Source organism: Columba livia, chromosome 2 (genome assembly GCF_036013475.1).
Source record: "Columba livia isolate bColLiv1 breed racing homer chromosome 2, bColLiv1.pat.W.v2, whole genome shotgun sequence".
NCBI lineage: Eukaryota > Metazoa > Chordata > Aves > Columbiformes > Columbidae > Columba > Columba livia.
The window spans coordinates 92,123,723-92,138,506 of record NC_088603.1 but is presented as its reverse complement, the minus strand read 5'-3'; positions in this window follow the sequence as shown (position 1 = coordinate 92,138,506).

The window sequence follows — 14,784 nt, the reverse complement described above, 5'->3', positions numbered from 1 at the left end:
ACCCCCATCTACTTCACATCCAATTGCGATTCTGAGAGGGGCTTTTCCTAGTTTAGTTGCATTAAATATTTATATCTAATAAAGGGAAATAGTGAAAGAAACAAACAAAGCTGGGATCAGTTATTGTTACCAAGTGGTACCCTGGAGATGCAATGAATGGGTCAGCTGTTTAATATGAAAGAGTGATCAATTTCATTTCTTCACCCTTAGAATCTGTGTATAATCATGTAATTCATCTGTAGCTAGCATAAAATGACAGTGGTGACAATGTATTTGCTATAGGCATATTTTAATTTACAGGTAAATGTAAAAATATTGAATATTGGGGAAGGAAATTAAACTCCTTTTTCCATTTGCTTCTGTGAATTCCCACAGCAATGGTGGGAGTGCAGAGGCATGAATATAAATTATGAGTAAATGTGTTTATTAGTTAAGTAATATGTAGTGCTCAGCTTTTAAGGGAGAGAAGAGTATCTGGTTCTGCTTTTCAATTTTAAATTCGGATTTTAAAAGCATGGAGATTTAACTTTGGCTTTAAAAGTGAAACAAATCTAGGGCTTGTCCTCTGTTTCCTTCTAACCTTATGAGCCTTAATTTGTATTCAGAATGAAGTGCCACTAAACTATAATACTGAGTCCTTCACTCTTACTGTTTCTCTCAGCCTTATTTTCTGCCATTTCTTCTCCTGTTCTAAAGTAACTGGGTGCGTTTTTTTTTAAGTTGTTTGAGCTGAAGTAGTAGGTTAAGCGCAGATCATCTTTCTTTTCTCAGGCTCTAGTCCGCTGGTGTGATTCTTGCACTGAAATAATATCAAAATTGGAATGAGAGAAGAAGTGGCACCTTGTGAAGAAAACCAACTCTAGTTTTCTATAGCTTTTGGTTTAGCAAAACAGAACTTCCCTAGTAACAGAAAAAACGAAGTAAAACTTGGGCAGGAAACCATCCTGACACAGGTTTTGGGCATCTGCTTTTACTAAGTCCCACCTTCCACTGTCTTTCTCTCTTCCTTGGTCAAACAGAAGGAGGTTCTGCCTGCTGCCTTAAGGATTAGTATTCCAAAGTTTGTGTTGATTTCCATTCCCTGAAACTGTCTTCAGCAGTCAAAACTTCAGGCTGCTTCTTGAGCAGCATTTTGATTAGGCTTTCTCTGAAGAGCTAGTTAAAAATTACATATAAATAAAACATACTTGAATTGAACAAGAAGTCTGATTTTGTGCATAGCTGTGGACAACTTCATGTCTCAGGCTTTTCAGTTGACCCTGGTTAGCTATGAAGGTAAAATTCTTCTGCCAACCAGATGCCAAATTTCTGCCTATAATGCCTTTCTCCAGCTTTGATGCCACAGTTTGAGTGTTACAGCTGAGTGGCTGTGAGTAAAATCTTTGCCATAGTTCTTTGCTTTACCCTTGGTGTATGTGGAAGTACCATATGAACTATAGCTTAATGAGAAAAATAATGGTGTATGTTTTTTGCATTTTTAGAGGTTTTAATGAGTTAACATACATAAGTGTAGAATATGAATAGTCTAGAACAAATTCTGTGAAATTGGTTCTGCAGAGTAGTGAGCATATGTTTCAGCAATGTCACATTTAATTAATGTTTTGAGGCTGGTGAATTCCACAATACATAACCAACTCATATTTTGTATCTCCTACTGTGGATGTAGAAACTTCCTGAGCGTGCTGAGGTACAGAGGGGCAGATAATTTATTGGCTCATCTCACTTCTGAGTTTTATGTGTGAAGGACCAAAATATTGCTTGCAGTATAACAACAAACCCAGAAATTTGCCTAAGTCTGTGTTATTCAAGCATCCAGGAAATGTTGTTTATCCCAGAGGAAAACAAACAAACAAAAATACTCCCCCCCTCCCCGGAAATAAAAAAAAAATAAAAAAAAAAAAAAAAAAAAAAAACCAACAAAACAAAATCAGAAAAAAACTCAAAAACCCCCCAATACAAACAACCCTTCCCCACTATTTAGTTTTAATTCAGTTGAGGAAACTTGAAATACAGGTTTTCATGTGTAAGAAACTTCTCATTATAAGAAACTTTCTTTATAAGAAACTTCTCTCCTATAGCACAAATTAGCTTCTAATAACAAGTCAGGCTAAGTGCAGTGATATGGAAGTATCTTTGTCCTTCATGTCGTCTGAGGGATTTTATTCTATTTATTCTAAATTCAATCATGTGATACTATAGCTTCACTAACAAAACAATTCTGACCAATACAACTGTACACATTTCTTGTTTACACCACAACAGATTCATTTGAAATCTCTGCCTGTTAATATTTGAGTATACTGGCAAGAAAAATGGAGTGCACGCAGCAACAGTGACTCCATTTGAAAGCCAAATAATGGCTTGTTGGCAGAGCATTTTTTCTCAGTTTTACAGCTTATGAAAACCTTCTATTTTAAGCATTGTTTCTACTCAACATTAAAGGCAAAAGTAGAACTGTACTAGAGAATATGGGGAAACAGGGAGGATTGAAAGTGTGGGACTGGGATACTCAAATATCTTTAGAAAAAACTCACAAAATAAGCTTTTGTCATTAAAAGCAGATATTATCTATCTAAAGGGCCTCAGTCACTGAATGAATCCTAAATATATATATTTTTTTTTTTAAATGAGAAATAAGTCTTCTAAGGGATTTGGAGTTATTTAAAAAATAAAGTTATGCTCCTAAACTGCTTGACATGATGTAGTTCAATTTAATTTGGTACAGATTACGCGTAGTTCCAGATCTTTATAAAGAAAGAAGTAGGAATATGGAGAGCACCTCTGCTACTTATCTTATGGAAGGCATGGTAAAGCTAGGCCTGAACAACTACATGTGTGCATAAAGTAACTATATTTAAATACATGCATAAAGGAAGCATCTTCTATAGAGACTTTCTACAAACTATGTATTTGGGAAGTGAGAGGAAGTGCTGTCTTCCTAAACATGCAGAATTGTATAACTTACTGGCAGAATTCCTCAGTACCTAATAACTGCCTTTTGAAGCTTTTTCTTTTTCTTCCTTTCCTCTTCCCTCTCTCTTTCACTTAGTATGCATTTTGCAGTCATAATGCTGTGAAAGTGTTTTTATTGTCTGTCACCAAACTTAAAAACCCCACTTTTTATGATGTGTAACAGAAAGAGGGTAACATTTTTCTCTTGTCTAACTAGCTTATATAGACAGCTACTTCTGGTGTTTTGAAAGGAAAAGAGGTAAGGGTAATATATTAGAAAAAGGTTACAGCTAATAGTCCATTAACTTATTTTTTAAGATTCAAATAATGACAGTCATAACATTCTTGGTAGTTTTTTACTGTGGAAAAGAAGTCTGCTCTTTGCTCTCTGATTACTTTGCCCAGATGTTTCATGTTGGCTTCTGTGTGATTACATCTTAAAAGGTTACTGCAGAAGTAAAATGATTGTCTTCTTACAGAAACCCTAGGGAAACCTATGGGCAAGAAATAAAAGTTAAAAGCATATACTGATGCTTTGCCATTAAGGAGAAAAATGTGGAGTGCTACTGAAATTGTCAAGAAAATGAAAGAGGCTTTTCTGTTCCACCAATAGTGAAGCTATCGTGTCTGTGCATATATTTTTTTAAAGTAAAATTTATTTTGAAATAACCTCAGTAAATGTAGAACATCAGCCTCTAGGTAGGGGGCTGGAAAGACCAGGAGTCTCAAACCTTTGTATGAACTTGAGATAATCTTGAGAGGAAGAGGAGATGTTTGCTGTTTTTTGTCCCTCCTTCCCTCCTTCCCTCCTTCCCTCCTTCCCTCCTTCCCTCCTTCCCTCCTTCCCTCCTTCCCTCCTTCCCTCCTTCCCTCCTTCCCTCCTTCCCTCCTTCCCTCCTTCCCTCCTTCCCTCCTTCCCTCCTTCCCTCCTCAAAAAAATAAAAGAGAGAGTTAGAGACTTAGTTCTCTAAAAGATTTAATCCTAAATGCATCTGTGAAAGTAATTTTTCATTATGATTTTCTATGTCTCCATACAAAATCTATTTGCTTCCCTTGACTCCCTTTCCAGTGGCTTGCTCTAGTTGTTGAATTGTTAGTGTGATGCCAGAAGGGAGGGCAAGCTGGCCAAATGCCTTCTTACAGTTAGATGTCAAGTTTTTTAAAATAGGGAAAGAGTATATATGGAAACTTCCAAAGAAAAGGAGATGGCAGCATTGCCTATGAACTCACAAAATTGAAGGCTCTTGTTTTTATAAACTGCAGTTTTGTTTGTTGTTGTGTGGTGTTTTTTTTCCTTTTTTTTTTTTTTTTTTTTTGTTTGGTTTGCTTGTTTTAATTGGCAAACCCACAAATATTGTCAAGAACCTGTTTGGTGTGTAGTTTTTTTGTTGTTTCCCCACCACCACCATGGGATTCTGTGCATGTGACTCCTTAATGGGTTTCTTTCATAGCAGTATTACTTCATCGCAGTTTATTCTAGCAAATGAGACCAAACCCTTAAAAAATACTTGACAGCTAACCTTACACTCATTGTACGCTTAAATGGATGCTGAAACTCTGATCCAGATGGAGTCTATTATGAGGGTCCTATTTAGTCCAATAAGACTAAGACTTTTGCTTATATTACCTAATTTCAGAAGGCCTATGAAGCAAAATTTGCAAGATGTGGCCAACAAGAGGTGTGCAGTCTAAGAAGGGGATGTCAGTATAATGAGACGACCAACAGATGCAGTAGTTTGCGAAGAGGGGTCCAAAGTGAGGGGGATTCAGCTAATCACATTAACTCAGAATCAAAGAGAAATCAGAGTTCATTATGGAATTCCAGAAATAAAACTATTGATTATAACCTCCAAGACTTGTTCTTTTCTAGGTCCAACTAGGAGTCTTCCCTACTATTTTTTGTCTAGTGCAGAAGCTAAGCATGAAATCCATCATTGTAAATTTGCTTTGACCTCCTAGTGTTTAAAAGTAGCAGACATAATGGTTTACATGGGATAATAACAAAAAATACAGACTGGGCATGCTTTTATGCATGAAATTAGAAATCTGCAAGCTCTGTAGACTAGTAGAGAATCATGTGAGTTTAATATACACTTCCCCAACCCACAAAACCAAAATCCCAAACCCCACACCCTAACAATTACTTTTGGTCTTTTCCATAAACTATCTAGCAGACAGAAAACTTGGTTGGAAGCCAATGGCAACACACTCTTTCAGTAGCATCACTCTTAACTGCAGGAAAAACACAAGTTTTGCACTTGGAAATCATATGTCATTTGAATTAATTTTTGCAATATTCTGAATAGTTGAATTCCTTGAAAGTTGCATTACATAAAATACTTAATGACACTCGGACACTGACATTTCAGGATTATATTGCAAGCAAAGGAATGCTTCGGCTACATACAAATGGGTAAGTCTTCAATATACGCAGGAGAGCCCTATAATCTGCAAATACAAAGAAATGTTGAGATAAAGTCTTCCACTGTCAATCTCTCAATTGATCAGGTGTATAATACCTGGAAGGATAGAGTAGTTATTTTATGATTTTGGCTGAAATTATTTTACTAGACGTTTTCAGATGGTACAATCTCAGGTGTTCCAGTCTCGGACAAGTGTTGTTCTGTGGAGTGTTACCAGCTATTCTGCAGGGCCTCTCCTTTCCATGAGGGAAGCATCTGTCAAACTGCAAATGTGTCATTTTCTGCTACTAAAAATTATGCTTTAGACATGTGTGTTCATGCACGTGCACTTCTGTGTCCCTCACCCCTTTTTATGACCACAAAAATTAAGAGAGAACACAGGTTCAGAAGCTTGCAGGTTATTGCAATTCTAAACACAACAAGAGTGTTGGTGTAAACTTCATGGGAATGAGTTTTAAAGAGTGTTTAGGCAGTAAACTGAACGAGAATAAGGATGTCTTAGAAGCAGTTAAATTCTCCTTGTGGCAAGCACTTGCATCTGGTTACAGGTACGTGAACTGGCACACAGAAATGTGCTTTGGAATGAAATGACTTTGTCTCTATTTTTTTAATGGATATGCCATCAGACCAGTGGTTTTAACCTGGTTTAGTATAACAGTGAAGTGAAGGCAGAATAGGTCAAAACTGGAATATAAATCTGGTTGTCCTTGTAGGTTTTAACTATCTGTATACATTGAAAGCATAATTTCCTTAATATTTATTGTTTCAGTTTGAGTCAGTGTAGAGAACTGTTCCCTCTGTTTTTATATATTGCCTCAAGAGCATCTAATCCAAGGATAATTTTGGACCTCATTGCAATGGCATGGATGATGAACCAAAAGACAGTGTTTTCAGACTTAACAGAAAAATGAGAGAGCTAGAGACAGTAGGTATGGCCAGCAGCTGTGCTTGACTGCATGGCTAGGAATGATGGGCAGATTAATTACAGACAAGTTCATAAAGGTCTCCATGTTCCCAACAGTGGTGAGAATATATTGGTTTTAGGTACTATATTTCAGAAGCATCAAGGCAAAGAAGAAAGGCTGTGCACCCAGAAGGGATTAGAGAATCAAAATGTCATATGCACAGAGTAACTGTCATTTGCAAACAAGCTAGGGATATGTCTCACGAATGGACTCAGATATCAGTGGAACAGTACTGCAGACAACATGTGAACCACAGTTGACCGTGTTAGCAGTTTCAGTCACCATTACAGCTGAAGGAAAAACAGGAACTGACAGGTGTGTGTTGGGAGAAGTGATGTGGAAGTTTAATTCCATTAATTTGAGATGAAGTGGGCAGTAACTTTTGGGATTATACCTCTGGGAAAAATCTTTCTCAGGCATCTGTTTATTAATTAATTGAGAAAATAAACTGTACTCTGAAAGCAATAAGGAACACTGCTTTTTAAACTCTTTATGGATTGCGGTGCTGCTATTATTTTTTAAGCCATGAAATTTTTCTGTCTGGTATCTTTACTAAACAAGAGCTGATGCTGATGTCTAGAAGTGTAATTCCTACCCATTACAAAGATACTAGTTATTTCAACAGGACAATTGCAAGGAAATAAGATTTTTCCATGTCAAGAGCCCTAGAAACACCATAGGAACGTATGTACTAGATCAAATCCAGTCATTGTGTACCCATATCCTATCTCTGATAAATGGCTAGAATGTTATAAATAAGTTAAGAGTATGTAGCCACAAGGAGTAAAAGAGTAGGGCAAGTGTCTACAATACATATTCCTAATTGTTGTCTAGTTTTGACTGATCTTTTCTTAAGGAATTGCAGAGCCACCCTGTGGTTTCTTCTTACTTAGGTAACCCTTAGTGGATTTTCTTGCATGAACGTGTCCAGTGTTCTCTTGAACTTGTGAAAATCTTTAATATGCATTATAGCCTTGGCAAGGAATTGTATAACTTGTCTCTAATTTAAGAAGTATCTGACTGGGCTGTGAAGAGGGATGCCTACCATCTTCAGAAGTGTTCGTTTTACCAAAAGCCTGGAAAGGACACTAATTCAGCGGAAGAATATTCACTTTGCATTCTGCATGGTGTTGATGTACATTTCATGTTCAGTATTATGCCTACACTTAAGCATCTCCTGTGCAATCTACTCTAGGTGTATCTGCTTTACCAGGTTGGTTGGGCTAGATGATCTCCAGATGCCCTTCCAACCAAAACCATTCTGTGATACTGTGTTCTTCATTGATAGCTCTGACTTGGATAATTATGAAGAGGAAGCAGGATAGCAGAGGCAAGGCAATGCACGGGGTATATCAATGAATCCTGATGAAATCTGGGGCATGTCAGTCTTTACAAATCAATGTGATGACTCTAATCATCAGGAATCACTGTTTCTGGCAGTTTGGGTGTGGGTACTGCTCCCTGCTTTGTAGGAATAACCTATTTTGTTGTCTACTCTTTTTGTTAATGGAGGCGATTCATGTCACTGGCTGAAGGCAGATCTGCACTGATTACTGAGATTGAATGACAGGTGTGAGCGGGTACCTTAAAAGGATTTCTTATGACATCACCTAACCTACATTTCTTCTTGTACTTAAGAGTTTTGAGCATCTATTCCTGGAAACCATGTTTGTGTAGAAGTAAATTCAAGTAACTCGCTCTCTTATGTTTTTGTCAGCCTCACCTCTTGTGTTTTAATGAAGAAAAATATGACTGCTGTCAAGTAAATAATGATGAGGATTCCTCTGCTCTGGGTTTCTTCGCTTGCTGCAGGGACAGTAGCATAGACTATTCGTGGTTATGGATAATGCAGGTGGCAGAAAATGTGTGAGGGATGGAACCCAAATAAAAATTATTAATAATAAGGAAAGAATTCTTTTTTTTGTTGTCCTATTACAGTGGAAGTTCTCACCTTGATTCTTTAGTAGTCTCTCTAGTTTGATGAAACAGATGGTATTTTATTGTGGCTATAAAATCAGAATTTAAACTTGAAATGTCCTGGGATGATTTTTTTTTTATTGTAAGTAATAGATCATGGTTGTATCTTAAAATACACAAAGATGTAAATGTGTCTGAAGATTTGCTTTGTGACAAAAGCAGACTGTTATTTCAAATGGGGATGAACAGTTAAGTACTACATCTATAACAATAAAAAAGCCTCTTTTAACAGTTCTGTGTCTTTCAACAAGAGCACTTGCATAACGGTGTTGTTTTAGAAAAAAATACTTTAAAACATGCTCAAATATGTGATGGAACTGTATACTCAAGCCTAACACTGTAATGCTGGACGATGTAATGTGAACACTCCGAAACATCAAACCTGTTCTTGTGTCCATACTAATGTAGCAGATAATACAAAATTAATATCATCTCCTTTGGTATTTCAGCATGTGTCCTCTTTGGGTATCTCAAAGTACAGTACAAGACCTGTGATACAATTATGGTAGGAAGTTGTTACTGTCATGTTCCTGAATGAGTGTTTGCTGGTTTGTTTATTTAACCCCACAGCTTAATTTATTTTTCTGATTTAGTACTTGAGAGCCATGTGGCCTCTTCTTTCTGAAGAGAGCAGTAACAGCTCAACATTTCTTAACTGATCTGATATTAAGCTTTTTTTTTTTGTAGTTTGGAGCATAATGGAATTGGACTTGTATTACTCAAATTCATTCTGAAATGTTTATTTTAGGACTTTGCTTCTAATTGTTTGTTTTACATGGAAAGTCCTGATGTTTCCTCAAGATGTTCTAGGAGTAATAGCAGAAAGAGCATTTGTGTGTGCATATGCACATACCTGCTTGGGGCAGATGTTGTCTTAGTCATCCACTGCTGGGTGTTACCTGTGTCCTCAAATGCACAAGGCAAATTGACTTCTCAGTTTGAAAAGTTTTCAGAATTAAATGAGGCTTGTTAAGTAGCTCATTAATCATAGAACCCTAGAATGTCCTGAGTTGGAAGTGATCCTGTCCCTGCATATGACAACTCCACAGTTCACACCATGTGTCTGAGGATGTTGTCCAGTCTCTTCTTGAACACTCTCAGGCTTGGGGCCGTGACACCTCCCTGGGAAGCCTGTTCCAGTGCTCCACCACCCTCTGGTGGAGCACTGGCACATCTTCCTGACATTCCCTCCCGTTCTGTCATTGGTCTCTAAAGAGAAGAGATCAGTGCTTACCCCTCCTTTTACTCTTGTGAGGAAGCTATAGACCATGATGAGGTCTCACCTCAGTCTCTTCTCCTGCAAACTGAACAAACCAAGTGACTTTAGCCACTTCTCATATGGCTTCCCCTCCAAACCCTTCACCCAACTTCACACCCCTCTTCTGGACACTCTCTAGTAGCTTTATACCCTATTTATCCTGTGGTGCCCAGAACTGCACACAGTGCTCTAGGTGAGGCCGCACCAGTGCAGAGCAGAGCGGGACAATCACCTCCCTCACCCGGCTGGCAATGCTGTGTTTGGTGCACCCAGGACACGGTTGGCCCTCTTGGTTGCCAGGGACACTGTTGGCTCATGTTCAACTTGCCATCAACCAGAAACCCCGGATCCTTCTCCGCAGAGCTGCTTTCCAGCATCTCATCCCCCAGTCTGTATGTACAGCCAGGGCTGCTGTGTCCCAGGTGCAAAATCCAGCACTTGCTCTTGTTGAACGTCATGTGGTTGGTGATGAAGTTCTTTAACTCATGCTTAGTGACAGTGGTTTCTGGAAAAACAGTTGAAGCTTGAAGTAGGTAATTTCAGGAACACATTTATGTACAATATAGCAACACTAAAGTTTATGCAGGGAAGGGTTGCAAGGGAATTTTGTCAGTATTTACAGCTTATGGATACCTAACTGTCTTCAAACTGTAGTTAACTTCCTTAACTGCTTTCCTGCCAGGAGCTTCTATAGTGAGGATCAGTTAGATCCTTTCTGTCTGTGAGTTAATCAATAAACAGTTTATTTTAAATGCTAACCTCTCCTTTCTTCCTTGTGATTGGAATGGGTAGGCTGTCCGGATCTCTAAAACTGTTGGCATTTCAGCAGGAGTGCAGTCTGGAATTCCTTTTGGGAAGGAGTTTTGAGGCTTCCTGCTATGACAGAATTCATGTCCAAGATGCAAGGTTTACCTATTCTTGGGTTTCTTTTGCCAGCCACTTCTGCTAGAGTAAGGCTGTGTCTATCTTTGCAAGCAGTGCAGCAAATAACATCATGGACCAAGGAGAGCTTTGCTCTTACCTCTAAAAGGAATTTAAAAAGGTGGTTTCCTCTAAAATTTGTTATTCAAATAATTTCAGACCAACTGACCAGCTCAATGACTCTATTGTAGCATAAGCAATACATGTTGCCTGTAACAGGATGACTGGATGCTTCATGAGCTTTGAAAGTCAGTTCAGTTTTACATTCCTTCTTTTCTAGGTGTCCTTTGGTAGCATGTCTGACTGTTTTCCTGTTTTACAGATCTATTCCCTTCTGTATAGAAATTCTGTATAGAAGTGTTTTTTTTATTATTTTTTTAAATTTTTTTTTACTATTATATGCTTTGTATTTGGGAAGAAATGATCAAAGCATACCCTTTAATGTCACAAGTGAATTTTTGTCATTTTCTTTCTTGGGATGTGTGTGTGATGAGGAAAAAAAAAATCTATTTTGATCTTGCTGTATTCCTTTACACAATCCGTCATCTCTTTTACTGGTAGCTTTTAGTTATTGCCTCAACAGATGTTTTGGTAAAAAATCACTTCAAATATTATCTGACCCATATTTTTTGAACTGAATAATCCTCCTGTATTCCTTGGTTATGCCCTTATATCCACTACTTAGATGATTACATTCAGGCAGTGTTTTCCCTGTGCACAACTGACAAAAACCTTTCCATTATGGAGCATCTTTCAGACATGAGTCTGCTTCAGAGCATAATAGCACAGTCCTTCAGCTGTGTGTCTTTCTTGTATGTTTACTTTAAAAAAAATCCAAGCACCAAAATAAACCAAAACAAAAACCTATTTTCTGTCTCACTCTAAAATGATTTGTGGAAAGTTTAGTCTGGTCTTTTTCCAGGACAAAAAAATTTTGTTTTCTGTGTCCTTTGGTTACAATGCTTGGTATGTTGGGAACAGTAAATAGTGAAATAAGGTGTTGTCTTCAAACTGATTTTCCTTAGTTTGAAATGACTTCTATAAGACTTTTAGATTTCTCTTTACTTCCCGAGATTTGTTATTACTGCTGTAAAGGATCATGAAGAACCAAGTGAACAGCTGACTGATGGATTTGTGAGTCACCTGAAGAGCTCCACTTCCTAGCACTGTGTTCTGATGTTAGAAAGATGGATTCTTTACCTTTCCCTTTCTGTCAAAGCACAGGTTTCCCTTAACATAAAAAGGAATAATACAGCTGTAAGCTCACATAGTGCCTATTCCAGAGAATAGTAAAATGTTTAATTTTAGCGCTGGTCATCATTGATACTTAATCCAAATTTCTAAGACAGGAAGTGCCATCAACATTAAAACACTGCCATCTGATATTACTCAGTGATCTGATTAGCTAGATTGCTCTGGGTTATAGAAAGTGAACAGCATTGCTTCATTATGGAATAATAAGTATAAACTGCAGCATGAGTCTCAGAGTTCATTGTTAGGGACACACTGGACCATTGAAACTGCACATATGAGCACTCAAGAGTTTGTTATATTCTTAAACTGTGAAACTGTGTTGTGTTGATCTATAGATCTATATTGATCTAAAAGAAAATCTGTGCTGTTTTCTGTCAAGTCTGTTGCTACTGTTTTTCTAATATGAGAGCCTCTCTGTTTTCAAGATATTTCACAGGAAGCAGAGGCACAATTCCATAGGGTTGCAGGAGGCACTGAAATATTCAAACAGGTATTCCTCACTTTGCCCTGGGGCAGTGTCTGATAAAATAAATGGGTTTTGGGCTTTCAGTTGCAGCCTTTCAAAATGCTGTAGCTGTGAACAATTAACATGCAGTATCAGTGGAAATTTATTGGAAATATTTCAGAATTCAGAAGATCTTTAGAACCAGGGCTCTGAACACCATAAACTACTCAGTGGAGTTCCTCTGGTGACCAAAGGCTTTATCGACCTAATTAAGTGTGGTGCTGGGAGAGACCCAGGTTTCAGAGACCTCTCCATTCCCATGGGTTTGCTTGGGGTGGAAGGTTGTTCTGTTTGCTCAGGGGCTTTCTAGATACCAGCCCATAATTTTACCAGAAAGGAGACACAGGGAGGTAACTGAACAGTAACTTGATGTTCAAGGAGCGAAGCTGATATGTGTGACTATTTGGATGCAGTAGTATAACGAGAATAAGGGCAAGATGTTCACCAGCAATACGTCTCTTTGCCAAAAGAACATCACTAAACAAATAATCTTTTCTAACTCAAGAAGTTTTCTTAATACCAAAGCAGCTTTAGAGGACTTAACTAGAACACTTACACTTATTTTAGGTACACTGAAGTAGTAGCATAGGTTGAAAGCATGTGATATGACACTTTTTAATATTTGTTGAACTACAGCTTGAGGAAGGTGGGATGATTGTGAAGGCCTAGAGAGAAGTAAGAAAGATTGTAGGATATCTGAGAGGGAAGTGAGAGAGACCAAAATATAAATATTTAAGCAGGAGAAACTCACAATTCAAATCAGGTAAAAATACACTAAAATAAATGACTTTACCTTTGTAGTTATATAACACTGCATATAAAATGCCACAAGGAAGAAGATGATCCTGATGTTGTGGGGAAAACAAATAAATTTTTTTAGAACAGATAAAAATTAAAATGTTCCAAGTAGTATCAGCAGTCCTTGTGGAAACATCGGTCTATCTGAATGATGTTACATTCTTTAATACTTGAAGGTGAACTAAATCTCCACAGCAGAAATATGTTTATATTCTCTAGGATAGGATTTTAGAAGTTCTGTCAAACATTACTTTTATCCTAATTCAAAACTGAATTTAAGAAATATTTCCTAACCTTAAGATTTTGACAGTTAAACACCCTTGTGATCTGGTTACATAGAAAATACTTAATGTTATGTTTGTATGCTGTGATTATATTGCCTGCAGCATTTTATTATCATCTTCTACTGCTGCCATAAAAAAGAAAAGGTTAAGATCATAGTAAAAGTATTTACACAGAGAAGAAAACTTCAGTAACAGAAGAGTGTTTCAGTAAGCTCTTGGAAATATTACACTAGAGCCAGTGTCTCAATATTGAAACTGAAAAACAAAATCAGGCAAAAAGCAAATAAATAACAAAACAGTAAACTCTTGGAGAAAGTAGGGGCACTTATGAATGTTTAGTGTCATCCTGATTTACTATTTCCTAAACAAATAAACAAACAAACAAGAACAAGGTACTGATTAGACTAAAAAATAATTCAGGGGAATCTTTTCACTTAGCTGTGCACGATATATGTGTATTCTTCTAGCTGGAAAAGAGAAAGTCTATTCCTGTGATTTGGAAGACTTTTTATATTCCTAGACCTAATGTAAAAAGCAGGATGAGAATGGGAAGGAAAACCAGAGTGAATCTTTGTCACGGTTGAAAGAGGCCCTACCTTTTAACTTTTAGCTCACAGGTGAAACACGGTAACTCAGGGTAGCTGAAGCCAGCCCTTTCACTAGTGTTTTATATTGCTGTATTTCTTCAGTGATGTTTGCTATCATCAATAGGTTAGGAGTGATCACCACTACCCATAGAATGTTAGTAAATCTTGTGGCTGGAATGAAGTTTTAGCTGTTTCCTGCTCCCTTTCCCCTGCTCCTCTTCTTGTGAGAAGCACTATAAACACTGTTCTTCTGCAGTTCTGTTGAGCTGCTCTCTGGAGAAAGGTGTAGATTCTAACAAACACTTTTGTGTTTGCCTTTTTTTCTTTTTTTTTTTCCTTTTATTTGATCCATAATAAATATTGGTTATATACAACGTGAGTAAAATAATGCAACTGCATTGTTGCCATTGGAGTTAAAACAAGGCAAATTTAAACGCAATTACTATGTTTAGATTGCAGAAATGCTTTGAACTTGAAGTATTAGGAAATTTAATAAGACTTGGGGGAGCTTTATTTTTTTTTTTTTTTCTTTATTTCTACCTTTACTCCTCTACTTTTGTTTAGTGCATTGGGTGGTAGGACATGCTAACCTCAAATCAAGTTCAAAGTTTGAATACAATAGTAAATAATCTTATTTCTGTGGGAAATGATGAACTTTTGAGTCTTTCAGTTATGCAAAACTACCAGTAATATTTATCCAAGGATAAAGAAATATTTATCCGGAAAAATACCATCCTATCTATGGCACTAATACTCAGGCAGTTCAAGGCTGTGGCCTGAGATCTTCAAGGATCTAAGACAATAATGACCTTTTGGTCTCTGAAGTTCTGCCACTGACGTATGGCCTTGCTGTTAGGGAG